Source organism: Balaenoptera borealis (genome assembly GCF_965194805.1).
Source record: "Balaenoptera borealis genome assembly, chromosome: 9".
Taxonomy (NCBI): Eukaryota; Metazoa; Chordata; class Mammalia; order Artiodactyla; family Balaenopteridae; genus Balaenoptera; species Balaenoptera borealis.
In genome coordinates, this window is record NC_138873.1 from 19783966 (window position 1) to 19804323 (window position 20358).

Below are 20358 nucleotides of genomic sequence, written 5' to 3' on the forward strand. Positions count from 1 at the left end.
AGCCAGACTCATCAAGAAAAAAAGGGAGAAGACTCAAATCAATAGATTTAGAAATGAAAAAGGAGAAGTAACAACTGACACTGCAGAAATACAAAGGATCATGAGAGATTATTACAAGCAACTCTATGCCAGTAAAATGGACAACCTTGAAGAAATGGACAAATTCTTAGAAAAGCACAACCTTCTGAGACTGAACCAGGAAGAAATAGAAAATATGAACAGACCAGTCACAAGCACTGAAATTGAAACTGTGATTAAAAATCTTCCAACTAACAAAAGCGCAGGACCAGATGGCTTCACAGGTGAATTCTATCAAACATTTAGAGAAGAGTTAACACCTATCCTTCTCAAATTCTTCCAAAATATAGCAGACGGAGGAACACTCCCAAACTCATTCTACGAGGCCACCATCACCCTGATACCAAAACCAGACAAAGATGTCACAAAAAAAGAAAACTATAGGCCAATATCACTGATGAACATAGATGCAAAAATCCTCAACAAAATACTAGCAAACAGAATCCAACAGCACATTAAAAGGATCATACTCCCTGATCAAGTGGGGTTTATCCCAGGAATGCAAGGATTCTTCAGTACATGCAAATCAATCAATAAAATAAACCATATTAACAAATTGAAGGAGAAAAACCATATGGTCATCTCAATAGATGCAGAAAAAGCTTTCAACAAAATTCAACACCGATTTATGATAAAAACCCTCCAGAAACTAAGAATAGAGGGAACTTACCTCAACATAATAAAGGCCATATATGACAAACCCACAGCCAATATCGTTCTCCATGGTGAAAAACTGAAACCTTTTCCACTAAGATCAGGAACAAGACAAGATTGCCCACTCTCACCACTGTTATTCAACATAGTTTTGGAAGTTTTAGCCACAGCAATCAGAAGAAAAAGAAATAAAAGGAATCCAAATTGGAAAAGAAGAAGTAAAACTGTCACTATTTGCAGATGACATGATACTTAGAGAATCCTAAAGATGCTACCAGAAAACTACTAGAAGTAATCAATGAATTTGGTGAAGTAGCAAGATGCAAAATTAATGCACAGAAATGTATTACATTCCTATACACTAATGACAAAAAATTTGAAGTAGAAATTAAGGAAACACTCCCATTTACCATTGCAACAACAAAGAATAAAATACCTAGGAATAAACCTACCTAAGGAGGCAAAAGACCTGTATGCAGAAAAGTATAAGACACTGATGAAAGAAATTAAAGATGATTCAAACAGATGGAGAGATATACCATGTTCTTGGATTGGAAGAATCAACATTGTGAAATGACTATACTACCCAAAGCAATCTACAGATTCAATGCAATACCTATCAAACTACCAATGGAATTTTTTACAGAATTAGAAAAAAATTTTCATAATTTGTATGGAAACACAGAAGACCCCAAATAGCCAAGCAATCTTGAGTAAGAAAAACAGAGCTGGAGGAACCAGGCTCCCTGACTTCAGACTATACTACAAAGCCACAGTAATCAAGACAGTATTGTACTGGCACAAAAACAGAAATATAGACCAATGGAACAGGATAGAAAGCCCAGAGATAAACCCACGCACATATGGCCACCTTATCTTTGATAAAGGAGGCAAGAATATACAATGGAGAAAAGACAGCCTCTTCAATAAGTGGTGCTAGGAAAACTGGACAGCTACATGTAAAATGATTAAATTAGAACATTTCCTGACACAAAACACAAAAATAAACTCAAATTGGGTTAAAGACCTAAATGTAAGGCCAGACACTATAAAACTCTTAGAGGAAAACATAGGCAGAACACTCTATGACATAAATCACAGCAAGATCCTTTTTGACCCACCTCCTACAGAAAGGGAAATAAAAACAAAAATAAACAAATGGGACCCAATGAAACTTAAAAGCTTTTGCACAGCAATGGAGACCATAAACAAGACTAAAAGACAACCCTCAGAATGGGAGAAAATATTTGCAAATGAAGCAACTAACAAAGGGTTAATCTCCAAAATATACAAGCAGCTCATGCAGCTCAATATCAAAAAAAAAACAACCCAGTCCAAGAATGGGCAGAAGACCTAAATAGACATTTCTCCAAAGAAGACATACAGATGGCCAAGAGGCACATGAAAAGCTGCTCAGCATCACCAATTGTTAGAGAAATGCGAATCAAAACTACAATGAGGTATCACCTCACACCAGTTAGAATGGGCATCATCAGAAAATCTACAAACAATAAATGCTGGAGAGGGTGTGGAGAAAAGGGAACCCTCTTGCACTGTTGGTGGGAATGTAATCTGATACAGCCACTATGGAGAACAGTATGGAGGTTCCTTAAAAAACTAAAAATAGAGCTACCACATGACCCAGCAATCCCACTACTGGGGCATACACCCTGAGAAAACCATAATTCAAAAAGAGTCATGTACCACAATGTTCACTGCAGCACTATTTACAATAGCCAGGACATGGAAGCAACCTAAGTGCACATCGACAGATGAATGGATAAAGAAGATGTGGCACATATATACAATGGAATATTACTCAGCCATAAAAAGAAACGAAATTGAGTTATTTGTTGTGAGGTGGATAGAGTCCAACTCACTAGAGTCTGTTATACAGAGTGAAGTAAGTCAGAAAGAGAAAAACAAATACCATATGCTAACACATATATATGGAATCTAAAAAAAAAAAAAAATTGTTCTGAAGAACCTAAGGGCAGGATAGGAGTAAAGATGCAGACGTGGAGAGTGGACTTGAGGACACAGGGAGGGGGAGGGGTGGGCTGGGACGAGGTGAGAGAGTGGCATGGACATGTATACACTACCAAATATAGAATGGGGGGCTGGTGGGAAGCAGCTGCGTAGCACAGGGAGATCAGCTCTGTGCTTTGTGACCACCTAGAGGGGTGGGATAGGGAGGGTGGGAGGGAAAGGCAAGAGGGAGGGGATATGGGGATATATGTATATGTATAGCTGACTCACTGTGTTATACAGCAGAAACTAACACACCATTGTAGAGCAATCATACTCCAATAAAGATGTTGACAAAAAGGAAAAAACAGCTGCAGACCTCTGAAAGTCATAAATAAAAGTCACAACTAAAAGATTAGGCTAACCTAGTGACCTGTTACATTTCAGATGTCTGCAGAGTGGAATTCTCTCTTCCAGAGAAAACTGCATACCTGATAGTATTGTTATGACATCCACAGTATTCCCTTGTGAAATAAACACAAAGTTTTAATTTTTTTCCTATTTATAGTATATTGTTTTCTCCAAGGGTAATCAAAATTTGTTAACTTATTAGCTAAAAAGATTCAAATTTCTGTACACAGAAAATTTTTCAGTGTTTTAAGTATGTTAAGCTGATTATTTGAAAATGGAGGCGATATTCTTTGGAAGATAATAAGATCATTGCATATGTAAACCAGTTAAATAAAGGACGCTTGCATGTAATCACTGGCAAACAGTAATTAGAGTTGTGTAAAGAAAATTTGTTTTATTTTTAAGTTATTTAAATAGTTCTGAATATGCATGAGGAATAACAACTGATATAAAACAAGTCTCTTTGACAAAGTGCTTTTAAGTGTCTATAGGTAAATGTCCCGGTTTAATTTGAACCATTTGCCAATCTTCTTTCTCCAGGAATTACTTTCACAAAAATATTTGTTGTTAGCACAGAATATGTTTTATCCCTCAGTGGCCTATTTTCTTTCAATTCAAAGAGAAGAACTCTTTGATCCATATGATATATGATTTTTGATTGTCACTTTTAATGACAGAAATAGAGGATACATAAACAAAATCCACATTTTAGTCAGGAGTCAATCTTCCCACAGCTCATAATAAAAATGTTATCAATGAGATACTTTCCAAAAATAAATAAGGGAGAAACCTGGTTTAGTAATAGTGCAAGTGAAAAAAATCTAGGGTATTTAAATGAGCCCACCATTTGCTGTTGTTGCTAAAAAGGCTAACAAAATGATGGGCTGGTTTTTTACACACAAAATTATACAAACAAGGAGCACTTAGGTCTTGACCACGTAAAAGTATAGTGCAGAATTTTTGCTCTGACCACTAGCTAATTGAAGTATTGTGTTCTGTTCTGTCAACAAGTTTGCAGAAGGATATTGACGTTTACAGATTAGACAGTTTTCCAAAGAGGATTTCTGATTTCTTTAAAAGTATAGGTGGAGAAAACAAGACCCAGAGATCTTTTTTTTTTTTTTTAAACATCTTTATTAGAGTATAATTGCTTTACAATGGTGTGTCAGTTTCTGCTTTATAACAAAGTGAATCAGTTATACATATACATCTGTCCCCAAATCTCTTCCCTCTTGCATCTCCCTCCCTCCCACCCTCCCTATCCCACCCCTCTAGGTGGTCACAAAGCACTGAGCTGATCTCCCTGTGTTATGCGGCTGCTTCCCACTAGCTATCTATTTTACGTTTGGTAGTGTATATATGTCCATGCCACTCTCTCACTTTGTCCCAGCTTACCCTTCCCCCTCCCCGTATCCTCAAACCCAGAGATCTTTCTGAACTAGTAAATTCATCTTTTTGAACAATCGTGTAAATGCTTACTATTTTCCAGGCACCATTTGGGACTTTCACTTAATACAATGGCTTTGTTAAATGGATGTAATTATCAAAATATATAGAAAGGAGATTAGGACAATTCACTTGGAGAAAAGAAGACTGTGGAAAGAAATAACACTCGAAATATTTGAAGAATTGACATATAAATAAGGTAAGTACCTTGCACTTGCTGCTCCAGAGGGCAGAAGAAAGATTCATGGCTGGGAGTTATAGGGTAGTAGGTTTTGGCTTCCTTTAAGGAAGAACTTTCCAAATAGAATTGGAAAGTGGTAAAATAGATTGCTTTGTGAGATAATGAGCTTCCTGCCACTAAATGATTTTAAACCAGAAGTTGAAAAACCCCCTCTACAAATATTTTAAAGAGGGTCGGTTCCTGGATGGAAGACTTGATCCTATGACTACTCAGGTCCTTTCCAAAGTTAACAATCTATGCTTCTAATTAGTGATTTGTGTCAACTTTCAATTTCCTCTTTTTCCTTGAACATTAAAAAGCTACAAATTGGCATTCACCAAAGCAACCAAAGGACCTGAGAGGACAGTAAAAATGTTCTACAGTGCTCAGAGAGAAAGCTGAATGCTCAACTGGCTCTTGCTCCTTCCTAGTGATGTTGGAGAAGATAGGGGAAAGGAATGAATGAATAATGAATGAATGAATGAATGAATGTACAGATAAAAAATAAGTGTAAACCTTCTGAAGCTACGCAGGGGTCCACATTATGTGTGTAGGGAACACTGGAATAACATACCGTGGGCCAAATGGAATGAGCTGTGGGTAGATTCTCCAATGAGAAGAACTTTAAAGGAAAAAGAGGGTCATATCCTGCAAGAGAGAAGAGGCCATCTTTGCCACAAGAATAAACCCCTGAAATCATTTAGAGTTCATGTAATTGTCTTGATTGAGTATACATCATTATCTTCTCCACGCATTTTCCACGTAAAATTTTTATTCGGAATTCATGAAAATTTCACTTTAAAACATCTCTGACAGAAATCCAGTCTGGTGTCAGTAAAGCAAATTTAAATTTGATCATTCCTGGACACAGTTCTAGTTTATTGGCTGACAGTTCTATGGGCTATGTTATATTAGGTGTATTGACTGGTCAAGTCCTGCTCACCTATTCATTTGGTATTTTAACTTTGAGCTAAGCAACATATCAGATCAATTAACTGACTCAGAACACTACTCAAGGCAAGTGTATTAGACATGCCAGGATTTTACTAATTACCTGGTCTTGTGGCTAACCACCATCCCCTCCCTCTCCCTGGGAGAACTTGCTTCCTTTTACTGTTTCATAGGATGAGAGCTGTTTGCTGAGACGGTGTCTTAGCCAAGTAAAGTAAAGAGAAGAACACTTGTGAGTATAATCACATTTCTCAAATAAATAATCTCCTGAGTAGTTTTCTCCCTATTTTCCCTGCTGTTTATTTTTTTTCCCTTTAATATAATTTACTGCCTATTCTGTTAAAGCAATTAGATATTTGTTGTCTGTGCTGAAGTGGAGGTACTTAGCTCAGGATGGGAGCTGGCTCTCAGATGCTCATTCTGAGAGTAACTTTTCGTTTTGCTATTTTCTTCGTGGCACACTTGTATCTGTTTCTTCAGCACCGTGTTATGGCTCTCTGAAAATACATCAAACTTAAATGGGTCCTCAAAGCAGCACTTCTTCTGTACTGTCTGTTGTTTAAAAATGTGTTGCTTATACTACTTTCTTTAGTACCACGGGAGAAGAGAGATGACCAACTAAGGAGGTATTGTGAACATTTCCTCTTATTTACCACAAGTCAACTGTTTATGAAGTGATACGTGTGAAACAAATGTAAGGAATAACAAAGATATTTTTATATGAGTAAGTGCAGAAAGCAAGAGTCATTTTACAAAAGAAAACAACGTGGAAAGCTATTTCATTAATGAAATAGCTTCTTAAGTTGAATTCTGATACTGTTTTCTAGCTTTGGAAGGTGTATGTATGTGCATGCATGCTTCAGTCTGTGTGTACATAAAACTATCTTTGAATCCTAGGTTCTGTCTTCCCCCTGCACAGGCCAGATGCCTAACTACTGGGTAACTGATAGAGACAAAGGGTTAAGAAAAGGAGCGAAGCAGCAGAGAGTTTAGATAGTAAGTGCTGACCTCACATGTTATCAAGAACTTTGAAATACAAATGTAATTTTCCTTTTGCCTGCTCCCACTCTTGATTTATATTTCCCTGAACATAGGATGAGTTGTGATGGAGATCCCATGTCAGCTGAAGATTCAAGAACAATGTTATGTTTTCCTTCAAATCCTCTGTTCCACCCTGCTGTCAATCAAAGCAGCTGTGTCATCATCATCTCTTTCCCATTTCAAGCCGCAAACTAGTGTCATTTCACCTCCTCTGCATTTTGCATTCTGTTCATGCATTTTATTGCTAAACTAAACTTTATTCTGCTTCATGCTTTTCCCTCGTATCTGTCCCACATTTTTACCACCTGTCCCGAGTACTTTCAATTTTGTGTCTTGATCAATTTTAGTCTCCTTCTGGGCTCTCTGCCTACAGCTGTCCTGCACTTCTCACTGTCATCCTGTGGTCAGCATTGTTTTCTTCATCCATCTCTTAGCCCCTTGAAGTTCTTCCTAAAATGCTCTTGCTTATCTCCCCCCAAAGCCTGATAGTGTCTTGTCACTGATTATGTTCTTCAGAACTCTAAGATCCACATACCGTGCTTCACAGCCTGTTAGGGACAAGCCTTGAACTTCATTTCCTTAGTTTCTCTTCTTTGGTTCATGAGTCTTTAATCATGTTAGACAAAATTGTCTCAAACTCCCATGATACAGTCATTCCAGTCCAAATGCCAAGTCTTTAAGATAACAGCCTTGTAAGCCTAGATAAGGTTCTTTTCTTTCAAATCCACCCAATTGTGTCTCTCCTCCCTTAAAACTGTCACTGTCACTGCTCTTCCGTGAAGCCATTAACCAGAGGGGATCTGTACTTTTCTTTGTGAAATACAGAATTCCCAGGGACTTCCACGGGCATCTCCACATCCCTTCCCATTTACCTTTGACCTGTTTCTAATGTCAGCACAGCACATCTGTAGATGATGTTCTTAATTGGTTATTTCAGAGTCTGGTACAGGCCGTTCTGTTGCAGGATGTGTGTACGTGTGCACATGTGTGGGTCTGCAGGTTTTGAGAGGACTCAACTGATGAACTCATGTACCTAGTGTCTAGCAAAGCATCATGTGTCTATAAGTGCAGAATTGATTCTTGGGGATGATAGTGAAAACAATACCAAGATATCTCCTCGGCTGACACTAGACACAATAGTAACAGTAATGGCTTTAAATGAACAGGGCTCATAACAATTCTTTGAGGTAGTTGCTACGATTGTTCTCATTTGCTGATGAGGAAGCTGAGATACAGAGAGGTTAATACCTTCTGTAAGGTAAAACAGCTTGAAAGTGTTAGAGGCAGAATTAAAATCAGGCTTTTTGATACCACAAACCCCACTCTTAATCACTATGCCACATTGCCATTATAGCTGATTAATTTTTAAATTTGTATTGAAGACAACTCAAACTGTACACATGGTTTTTTAAATAGAAAAATAACATTTAAAATCGTTAATAAAAAACGATGAAGCAAATATTTATGTCTTGGCATAGCTCAAATGGATTCTGGTTCGTAATTTAGAAATGCTTTCTGCATAAAAGTTTAATATAATATATAAATATTTAAACATGAAAAATTAACATAAAATGTAAACACACGCTTTAAAAAGCATATATATTTTTTATTTATACCAGGGTATTGAGTATTATTTTTTCTACATATAAGAAGTGCACCAGTGAGGAAAAAGAATGATGATGTCTAAAAAATAAAATAAATTACACAGTTAAGAAATGAAAAATTAAAGTATACATGGGTGCTGCCTCCAGAAGTTCATGCAGGGCACAGAAATAGCTGAGCAGGGGACACAAGAACCATGAACAATTGGGTTTCTATTCATGTAGAGTCAAACTTTTCTATTTTTGTTCCTGGATTTGATTTTCATTTTCTTCTTTTTCTCTTTGGTGGTTATGAAACTGAATAAGAATTTAGATGATTGCTAAAGGAATAATCAATTGGCAGAAGTAAATTTCCATAGCTAGTCACCTGGTTTGAGAAGTATCCCATGGGATAAAAAGCTGTATGATGAATAGTTAGGGTTATCAATGAATCTAAGGTGTGATGAAAGTTTCCTGTAGTTTTTTTTTTTTTCACAATTTCTTCTTAACCATATTAAATATGCTGTCGTTTGATGTATCACTTTTTGAGTTATTTCTTCTGAGTCTAAAAGCATATTTTTTTGTTTCTTTTTGACCATGGAGTTTTTAATTTTAATGTACATAAATGGTAAATTACAATATAAAAATTTGATGCCAAGGTTACCACTCCCTTTTTGTATCTGGAAAGCCAGCATTATTAGTAAGCAATGTGTCTTTCTCTGCCTGAGAACACTCTTTTGAGTGTCAGTTTTCCTGAATTACAGTGAAGGTGGTTTACCTCTGAGCCATATATAGGAGCCATATCTATTCCTTTTTGAGACTTGCAGTCTGCATAATCATACTCTTACCTTTCACTGTGGCTGAACTTCAGAATGAAGAATTCCTATTTAGCATCCCAGCTTCAGAGAAGAGGCTAATGGAAGAGCCTGAGCTTATGAAGCACACATGTCCTAGTACAGGGCCAGTTACTGGGGGTTGGTGATATCAAAAGTTAGAGTAGTGCCCAAACTGTTCAGAGTATGTTTTTCTATGTTTCTATAAAAGATAAAAAAAAAAACTTTAAATACTCAAGTGAGAACATGCTAAACCAAAGAGTATGTTACTTACCATGTATGGCGTTTTGGTATAATTGTTATAACTTGTGAATAACTGCTGCAGTTGTTGTTGTTGTTAGAAATACTGAACGGTCTCTCAAAGGAAGGTGGACTCCAAGTTGACAGTCAAAGCCACTGTCTGACTTTCAGAAGCAACTTTTCTGTAATAAGTGGACCACGAAACATGTAATCTGTCCCTGGCAAAGTTGTAAATTTAATTTTTGCCATCATCTTGCTGTTCCTTTAAGCATCCATTACTGTTCTCTGTTCCTTCCTTCCCTCTTCCCAACCCCAGTGATACCAATAAGCCACAATATGAATGCAGAGATGCCTCACTCTGGTCCCCTAGGCCTGCCCTACTTGATTATAGGTCCTCTCTCCTCATCTCTCCAATCTAACTGATATTCCTTCCTGCTTGTGACTTACTTTCATGGTTGGGCTGACAGTATTCTAAGTTATAGGTGCAACATGATTGAATAGTAAGAGTTTGATATATTTAGTGATCCCCCCCAAATTAGACACCAAAAAGGGACCTGCTTCCACATGGCAAAAATCCCCAAGGAATGAATCCCTAGCAGTGAAATGTCTGGCACTCTGACAGTCTAGCTGAGTTCATCTTTAGAGGCCAGTGGTCCTCATGACTGTTTCTCAGACTTAGATCTTTTTCTACATACTTATATTTTAGATCCACACAGTCATTTGAAAGTAGAGGTTGCAAGGAGTTGTAGGTAATATACTTTATTCTATTCTTCCAAAAGGAAGTAATCTTGTTGATTAAGGGATGTATTTTGTATGAGGATATGAGAAAGCAGCTACTTTCATTTACCCAGTGTTCTCAAATTGCCTTCCTTTTCTGTTTCTTTGAAACATCTTGATGAACTATTTGATTTATGAAAATTATTCTCAGGCTCTGGAGCAAATGCCATTAAATAAATTATTTATTTTGAAGATAAACAGATTTTCCAGTAGTTGCGTTGTGTAGATTCAATATAGAATTTACATTTGTAAGAGCAGGGTAAAAGCTAAAACAGAATCATTCAAATATACATGTTTTATTCTTTACCAGAAATCACATTTGTTAAAAGAGAGTTATGTTAAATGGTCCAATGTGCCCGAATGTCTAATATATTTTCCTTGAGTATAATAGTAAATTCCTAAAGGAAACTTTTAAACCTTTGTGTACAGTAATACTACCCAGAAGGCATAATCACATTTCTCAAATTCCCAAGAAGTACAAACTACTTTATTTCCTAAAATGATAAGCCTTAAAAAATGCACACACATTTTAGGGATTTTTCTGCATGGCCCCAGACGAGCATAAACTCTTTATGGTTATCCAATTTGGCTTCTGTGAATAAACATTTTATTGTTTATAATTCTGTTGAGTAAAAAATCAAATAATTGACAAAATTCTATCCTATATATTTTTATGGAATTTCTCCCCACATCTTCAAATTTACCCTGAAGGCCGTTTTTTCTCATTTAAATTGCTTAAGATATTGCTAGTGATTTGAGATATGAGAATGTATTTTATATTTAGAGTCATATAACTTTAAGCTTTTTTAATTGGAAGGGATCCTAAGAGATTATTTCTATTCTAACTTCTTCACTCTACAGATAAAAAAAAAATTGAATCTCAAAGAGGCTATGTAAGCCATCTGATATACATGGCAGAAATACTAATTCCCAGTTCAGGGCACAGATCAGTTCAACAAACATTTATTGAGTAGTTATTGGGGATTTTTAAATAATTGAGAAATAATGTTGAACTTCTAGGGGTTTATACTCTAATAGGGTGTGCAGACCAGTAAATAGATAATATCAACAGAATGTGTTAAATACGGTAAAAAAAAAAAAAAAAAAAGGCAAGTGCAGGATGAAAGCATAAAAGCAGAAGAATGGATTCATTTGATAAGTGATTTTATTTCTCTTCAATGAACATTTATTGGGCACCTACAGGTGATAAGTACTGGTGAAGTAAAGTAGACATAGTCTCTGATCTCAGGATTCTTAGTCTTTTGGGGGACAGATGTCAATAAACTAATTGCATAAAATGTATAATGAAAACTAAAATTAGTGCCTGAATGCAGTTCTAGAAGGACACATAACAAAAGAATCTGACTAGCTTGGGGGTTCAGGAAATTCTTCCCTCTCATCTAGTCCCTGGGATAACCCACAAATTGAAGGGGTCAGGCTCACTGACTTTTAACAGTTAAGTTAAAATTTTTCTTTTATTTAGAAATAACGGATTCTCTTCTAGATGGTTTCATTGTGCATTAAAGGTGTTCACTAAGGCGTATTTGGCAGCTTCACAGGCTTGGGGGAGTCACAGCCAGAAGTGATGTCCCAGTTGCACCACTGGGCAGCTTTGGCAGAGATGCTGTTGTTTTCATGGCCAAGTATGGACACCGCAGATTGCACTGCCAACATGGCACATGTATTCCATCAGGAAGACTTCTGTTGGTCTGTCCCTGGACCCAAGACGTCTCTGGCCACTCTACTGAACAGAAATCCAGGAGGAGCTTACGTCTTCATGTTGCAACCTTCCAAAATTGAAGTCTTAAGAGTAGAGGCAGAATTGCCATGAAGCTTAAGCTCAAGGCCGCTCACTTGCCACGCCCTGGGTATGACAATGTATTCATTTGGGTCACATATTTTTGTAAAATTTGGAAAAGTAAACTACTTCAATTTCAACAAATTAGGACTGTTGTTTTCTTTTACTCCAACTTCCCCTCCATCACACTTCCTGTGTCAGATGGTTTTGAAGTGGCCCCAGAGATTCAGTGGAGTTGGGGTATTTAATTTACATTTAATGGGGTGTGTTTATGTAGTTTTCAGGCACTTCTAGGAAAAGTTAAACTATTAATAACCATCCTGGTATAGGAATGGCTTCCTGAAAGAGAAGTCTAAGGAATATAAGAGTAATGGACATGGGAGCAATACCCACCTTTAGGGCTGAGATAGAGCATCCAAGGAAGAAACAAATATGGAAGATTCCACCTTCCTCTCCTCTTCCCTACCGTGAGACTCAGACCTCATTGGGGAGGGTGCACCCATGCCCCACTGCATGGTGGGGACCTTCCTGAAGTGCTGTTGGAACTCTGTCCTCTGGGGAGCAGGGGAAGCCATCCACGGAAAGGTGCCCTGCTGAAGAACCGGGTGAGAAGCCACCAGCTGGGATGTTACCCTCTGGGTTGTCAGGAGAAGCTGCCCATAGGGTGTCCTGTGCTGCAGGATGCTGTAGGAGCACACCGAGAAGAGCTTAACCTGCCACCTCGAAGAAAAACCCTTTCCTCCGTCAGTGTCCTTCCAGCATTCTCTACTGACCAAGCTCAACATCAAGCCAACTGACAAAGGAAAATTCTTTCAGTGTTGCAAGCAGGCAATGAAGGGTGGATTTGGAACTGAGAAGCAATAAGTTGAAAACTAGCATACACCCCTAAGCAAATGTCATTGCCAATAACCTACAAGTCAGGCAGATGTTGCAAAACCCAGAAAAAAAAAAAAAAAACTATAAAGAGTAGAAACCAACGGTTTAGTGTAGTAAAGAAAAAAAACACTCCTCCTGTATGTTTCCTCTACTTTCCATCTTTCCATACTCTACTACAACACTGCTTCACTTCTGACACTTCCAGTCACCCGATATATGGGGGTTTTCCTACATCAAGCAATTATGTGACACCAGCTGAGTGTCCTACAACTTAACTCAATTATGACGCTACCTGCTTGCAGATAGCATCAGATCCCATAGGTTAAGGGCTAAGTCCCAGAAGATGGCTCCCCTCCCCAATTTCAGACTGCCAGCCTGTGCTTCTGATCAACTGGCTATAAATCAGAGGTTAACACAACTTGTCTTCGGGTTTAATTAATTTTGCTGGAGCTGCTCACAAACTCAGGAAAATAGTTTACTTTCTATATTACCAGTTTATTGTAACAGGAGATAACTAAGGAACAGCCAGATGGAGTAGATGTATAGGGTAAGGTTTGTGGGAAGGGGCCTGGAGCTTCTATGCCCTCGCTGAGTGTGTCACTTTTGAAGCATTTCCACGTGTTCACCAACCCTGAAGCTCTCCAAACCCTGTCTTTTGGGGTGTTTATGGATGTTTCATTACATAGGCACAAGTGATTAAATCATTGGCCATTGATGACTGATTCAACTTTCAGCCCCTCTCCAGTCCCAGGAGGTGGAGGGAGGGTTGAAAGTTCTAAGCGTTTAATCACGTGGTTGGTTCCCCTGGCAACCAGGCTTTATCCTGTGGGCTTTCCAAAAATCACAGCATTAACATAAACTCAGGTGTGGTTGAAGGAGCTTGTTATGAATGACAGAAAACACTCATTTCACCTTTATCACACTAAGGCTCTTTCAGGAACTCGGAACAAAACTAAATATTATAACAAAAGATGCCCCTATGGTTATATAGGAGATTACAGGGCTCTAGGAGCTATGTGCCAGGAACCATGGACAAAGACCAAATATTTATTTCTTACTATAAATTGTAATATCACAAGTGTACTTTGAGAGGAGAGCACTGTAGGGGTAAGGGTATGATTGGGAGAGTGAAGAATGGACTGGGAGATGACCAGTGAAGAACCCTGTTATCATTGCATGTCAGAAACATCAGTTTTCTATTGTGGGAAAAGACAGAGAACTAGGCAGATATGATAGGAGGAGCTCTGTTAGAAATCCACTCTGTGGGGGTGGGATAGGGAGAGTGGGAGGGAGGGAGACGCAAGAGGGAAGATATATGGGGATATATGTATATGTATAGCTGATTCACTTTGTTATAAAGCAGAAACTAACACACCATTGTAAAGCAATTATACTCCAATAAAGATGTTTTAAAAAATAAAAGCAATAAAGGTTATTACATTATGAAGTTTAGGAATATAAACTTAGAGGAAAAATAAAAATGAAAATGAAATTGTACTGATGTGTATTAATGGGAACCTTCGGTGTCCACATCACACACACAATCACATAGTGCTGTATCTCAAAACAACTGAGATATAAGTGATGCTGCTATGATGATTTTAAAATTCTCTGGTGATGACAAAGACACTGATGTCAAAGATGCATCTAAAGAGGTTGGGTATTTTTTAAGTGTGACTGAGGGAAAAAAACAATGTTTCTAAATTACTCTATTTAGATAAAATGTAATTTAAATATATGTGTAGCTAAAATAATAAATTAAATTATATAAGTAGACAAGTCATTATTTCATCAACATCTTTTAAAGTTTACAGTTTCCCAGTGGACAAAAGACTTCTCACTGGAATAAACAACAAGTCTATTTTAAAATACATCTTGTTGGACATAGAGAATAGACTGGTGGTTGCCAAGGGGTGATGGGGAGTGAGAGAGGGATGGATTGGGAGTTTGTGATTAGCAGATGCAAACTGGTATATATAGAAGAGATAAAGAGCAAGGTCCTACTATATAGCACAGGGAACTATATACAATACCTGTGATAAACCATAATGGAAAAGAATATGAAAAAGAGTGTATATATATATATGTATAACTGATTCACTTTGCTGTACAGCAGTAATTAACACAACATTGTAAATCAGCTATATTTCAATAAAAAATAAAAAATAAATTAAAAAAAAAAAAGAAAGAAAGCCACTCTGTGCAGTGGATTCAGATCTGGTCACACTAACCTGCCTTCCAGCTATAGATCTGTTCACTGTAGAAAACTGTGTGCAGAGAAAAGAACTGAGGCAAATCCACTGATTTTATTATGTGAAAAACACCAAATAGGACAGAACTTGCCTTGTTCATGGATAAGTAAGAATAAAACAACATGCATCCTATAAAATGCTACACAACAATTGCCTATAAAGGAATAATAATCTGTTGCATGAAACACATATAAGGAGACAATGGTTTCACAGCCAAAGTAATAAGACAATCATGGAAATAATAAGGATTGAATCATCAATCAATCATCAATAATAAGGATTGAAAATCAGGAAATAACATGGTTGTTATTCTCAGATGATCTGATGGCCCACACTAAAAATAAAATAGAATATGCAGAAACTTAGAACAATTAAGAGTTCAGCAAGGTTGCCAATTATAAGATCAACAGATAAAACCTGGTAGCATTTCTATATTCCAGAAATAAAATATTAGAAAATATAAAAGGAAAAACAATAACTTTTGTTATATAAAGAAAAAACTATTCTTTGCCTAGGAACTAATCTACCAAAAGGAAATGCATGCAATTTATGCAGAAAATTATAATACTTTGTTAAAGAAAATAAAATGAAATTTATATAAATGGAGACTTTTACTATGTTTACAGATGATACAGTTTGCTTTTAATATTTAAGTGATTCATTAAAAAGAAAGTTAACCTAGAATGTCCTAGAATGAAGTCCAGACTCAAAGAACTTCAATTGTACATATAAGGCAGAGTCTAATGAGATTATCAGTGTTTCACTCTTAAAAGTGTAAGAAGAGCTAAGAATTACCATATAAAGAAAAGCTTCCAATTTATAAGAAAGAGATCAAAGCATACAGAAACAAATAATACAGAAAGCAGAAGAAATTTTCAAAGAAATTATAGCTAATATTTTTAAAAGATAAGAGAAATTATGACATCATGAAAAAAGGGGATGCTATAAAAAAGAATTACTCAGAAAATAGAAAGAATACCTGAAAATTAAGATAAATTAAATTCAATAATGGGTTTGAAAAATAAAAGTAAAAAATATCTTCACTAAAAAGGACAAATAGATAAGATTGGACAATAAGAGAGGAAAAATACAAAAGTTAGAGAAATAACACCAGAAGTACAACATCTCACTAATAGAAATTTCAGAAAGAGCAGAGATAAAACATTGGGGAGGAAATGATAAAAGACATGGTAAAAGAAAATTAACCAAAACTGAGGGACATAAATTTCCAGATTGAAAAAAATCCACCGAATATTCAGCACAAGAAATTAGAAAAGAGCAATATCAACTTTTAATCATGATACGTTAAAATACCAGCAGACTCTTAAGCGCTACCAAAAGGAATAAAAGAAACAGGGTCACTTACAAAGGATTTGAAATAATAATGGCATTTCAAGATCAATACTAGAAGGTAGAAAACAATGAAGCAGTCTTCTAGGGGGAAAATAATTTTATGCCTAGCTAAACTAGCAATCAGTATAAGTGTAGAATAAGACATTTTCAGATACGTGAAGTCTCTAAAAATTTACTTCCTATGCAGCATTTCTCCAGAATCTAGTGAAGAATGTGCTCCTATCAAAACAAAGAAATAAATCAAGAATGAGGAAGACATAAGATCCAATAAACAGAGGATACAACATAGAAGAAAGTAAAGAGAAGTCCGAGGATGACAACTGTGTTGAAGGCTTAGCTAGATTCCAGTCCAAAAGATACCAGGAGGTCAGGGAGTTCCAAGAGGGCTGTGAGTGTGTCCAGTTAAAAAATGGAACTAATAAATTTTCAGTATGATAGTATGAAAGAATTTCAGTTTGAAATGGAAACAGAGGATATGAAATGAAGAATCTTACACATATGCCTCAGGGAAACAAAAGTTAACAACTGAGAGACTGATTTCCCATAAATTCCTGACTTACAGAAAACCAGAATTTATCTCCTGATCAATGACCTTCTGCCAAGACTCTCTTTCTATCCTCAAGTCAATGAACTTACTGCTTGGACTCTGTCTGGATTTCTACACTCTCTTTGGACTCCTTGCCCATAAACACAGCCTGTCCCAAACGTTTAATGGCATCACCTGTAGCTTGCTATTGCTTGTGTTTCCCAATTACAGTTCCTCTGCTATTCTTGAATAAACTCAATTTCTGGTAATTCGGGCTACCCTCAGTTTACCTCTTTATTTAGGTTGACAACAGGGTAGAAAATTATATTGAGAGGTATTTTTACAAGATTGTGGAAGGTGTAGGAAGCCATCCACAGATTTAAAGAAAAGAAAGGAAATTAAATAAAAAAGAGACATTATATAATTCCAGTAAGTAACAAATGATTCATTGGAAGCAGAATTAAATAGTAATACACTCAAGAGTAAAAAGTCTACATAGTTATAATAACAAAATAATATATATACTATAAGACTTGTGATATAACAATATTGGAAAAATGGGAAGAGAGGAAGAAGAAACCTAAGAGATTTTCACCTAACAGAATAAGCAATAGGAAGTCTAACATGTTTACAATATGCATTAGATGTATATTATATAGAGGTGTAGGGAAATCTCAAAATAAATAATGAAAGCAGTAGAAAGTGATTGCTTTTGGATAGTGGGGGGAGGCATGGGAAAATATTTGCTGTGTATGCTATATAGTACATGTTTTCCAGTGTTTCCAAATAGGGTCATTATTGGCATTTCAGGTGGCAATGCTTCTTTCTGTGGGGTATACCTATGCATCATAGGACATTTGGCACACCTAATCACTGGATATCTAGTGCAAATACCACCTCCTGTTCATTGTGAGAAATCTAAATACACTTATGGGCTTCCCTGGTGGCGCAGTGGTTGAGAATCTGCCTGCCAATGCAGGGGACACGGGTTCAAGCCCTGGTCTGGGAAGATCCCACATGCCGCGGAGCAGCTAGGCCCGTGAACCACAATTACTGAGCCTGCGCGTCTGGAGCCTGTGCTCCGCAACAAGAGAGGCCACGATAGTGAGAGGCCCGCGCACCGTGATGAAGAGTGGCCCCCACTTGCCACAACTAGAGAAAGCCCTCGCACAGAAACGAAGACCCAACACAGCCAAAAATAAATAAATAAATAAATAAATTTTAAAAAATAAAAAATAAAATAAAATAAAATAAATACACTTATATTTTTTCTAAAGCTCTCTGAAGGGAAATGGCACTATTTGCAGCTAAAAGCTATTGTTATATTCCTTTAAAAAAATAAAAACTAATTATAAAAATAAGTAGAACATGTAGGATGCAGAGAAAGCTGAACTCAGAAGAAAACTCATAGCACTAAAGCCATTTTATTATAAAATATAAGCAATAAATGTAAACAAATTAAGCATTCAATTCAAGAAACCAGAAAAACAAAACTAGAGAAAAAATAATGAAGATTTAAAGAGAAATTAATGAATTAGAAGAAAAAGCAGAATTGATACATACAAGAACTGGCTCTTTGAAAAGATCAAAAGACTAAAGAATGATTGCCTGGCAATGATAATAAAGGAAAAAAATCAGGAAAACACAAATATTATAACATGGAAAATAACAGATATAACTACAGATTATAGGATAACCTTTAAAAATGAAAATGCTGTATAATATTATGCAAACACACTTGAATTTTAATGAAACATGATTTTCCTAGCAAAATTGAAATTATGAAAAATTAGAAATCAAGAAAAATCACTTTGCAAAGAAAAGGAGAAATGTATTATTCAAAACTTATCTTCAAACAAATACATCCACACAATTTAAGAAATACACACTAAGCTTATATTACACAGGAGTTCTAGGAAACTTCAAGGAATAGATATTTCTACAGCATTGGAAATCTTTTATAAAAAGAATTGGAAAGTTTTTCATACAACAATAATACTAAAATGGAAAGTGTGAGCACACATGCGCATATACAAATCGTGAGGACTGATTTTATTTTACTTGCAAATACAGAGTCAAATTCTAAGTTAAACATTAGCAGATTTTATTCAGCAATATATAAAGCACTACTAAATTGAAAATTGTATAATGACCAGCCATGAAAGAATGTTTCTTCAGGAAATCTATTAATCTATTTTATCAAAGGATAAAAATTATTTGTCAGTCTCAACACTAATAAACATATTTGATGGGTCATAACATACATTACTGATATGTTGCCTTAGAACATTAAGAGAAGGATACTTCCTTAACTCTTAAAGAATATTATTAGTTGTTATAGAGCTTTTAATTTCTATTATTGTTATTAACTATATAATCATTATGCTATTATTTTGGGGGATTAACATTTTTTTATTAGTGCCTAATTTTATTGCATTGTGTTCCGAGAGGCCAGATCCCAACAGCCAGCATCATTAGTCAGAGGGCTTTTCCATTAAAAAAATCAAGATGCAAACAGGGATGCAGACAATTGTTGCTACTATTGCACATTTTTCTGGAAATGCTACCCATGGCACTAAAGATGAGAAAACAAGAAGAAAAAGAAGGTATAAAAACTACTGTAAAGGAAGGCAAATCATTGTTATTTGCAATAAAATAACTGCTTCAAAAAATTCTCTGGAAATTAATGAGTTGAAATGTGACTGGTTTCAAAATCAATATGAAAAAAACAATAGCTTCGCTCTCTACCTAGAATAATAAGTGGCTAGAAAACAAAGATTTAAATATGTTTGTTATTTAAAAGAGCAACAAAAATGTGAAATAAAAGCTCAACCTAAGATGCACATGTTACACCGTTGTGTAATTGAACAAACGAAAAGATGTAGAGTGTATATTTAAAGCTGTTACTTCTCTCTAAATTGCAATTCAGTTAAACAGAAATCAATGTAAAACATTCTGAGAATTTATTACATGATTTTACATTTAATCTGAAAGAATAAAGTAATCTGAGTAGCTATAAAAATTAAAGAAATTTAAAGGTAATATATCGTTTCCATAACGAAAGCAAGATGGTTCTGATGTCAGAGAAGAAAGGTATATCAAAAGAATGTAATAGAAAATACAAAACAGATCCCTAAACTTGTAATTGAGTAACAATAAATTCAAAGATGAAGGTCAGTGGGGGAAACAGATGAATTGTTATTCCAGAACATACCATGCATTAAATACTCAGATGTTAAAAAAATAACTTCCTATGGCAAAAATACCAAAAATAGAGCTGAAAGGCAAATGACAAAGCAGGAAAAATCCGGTACAAAATATGAAAAATTCTTATAAATCCTTACTGTATAAGTC

At 35.9% G+C, this 20358-nt stretch overlaps 1 long non-coding RNA gene across 1 annotated transcript; it reads left to right on the forward strand.

Moving 5' to 3' along the window:
• The first annotated feature begins 2960 nt into the window (after positions 1-2960).
• LOC309634952 lies at positions 2961-16657 on the forward strand. Its single transcript, XR_014248522.1, has 3 exons — positions 2961-4756; positions 5902-5960; positions 11751-16657. It is a non-coding gene; the product is annotated as an uncharacterized lncRNA (long non-coding RNA).
• The last annotated feature ends 3701 nt before the right edge of the window (positions 16658-20358 follow it).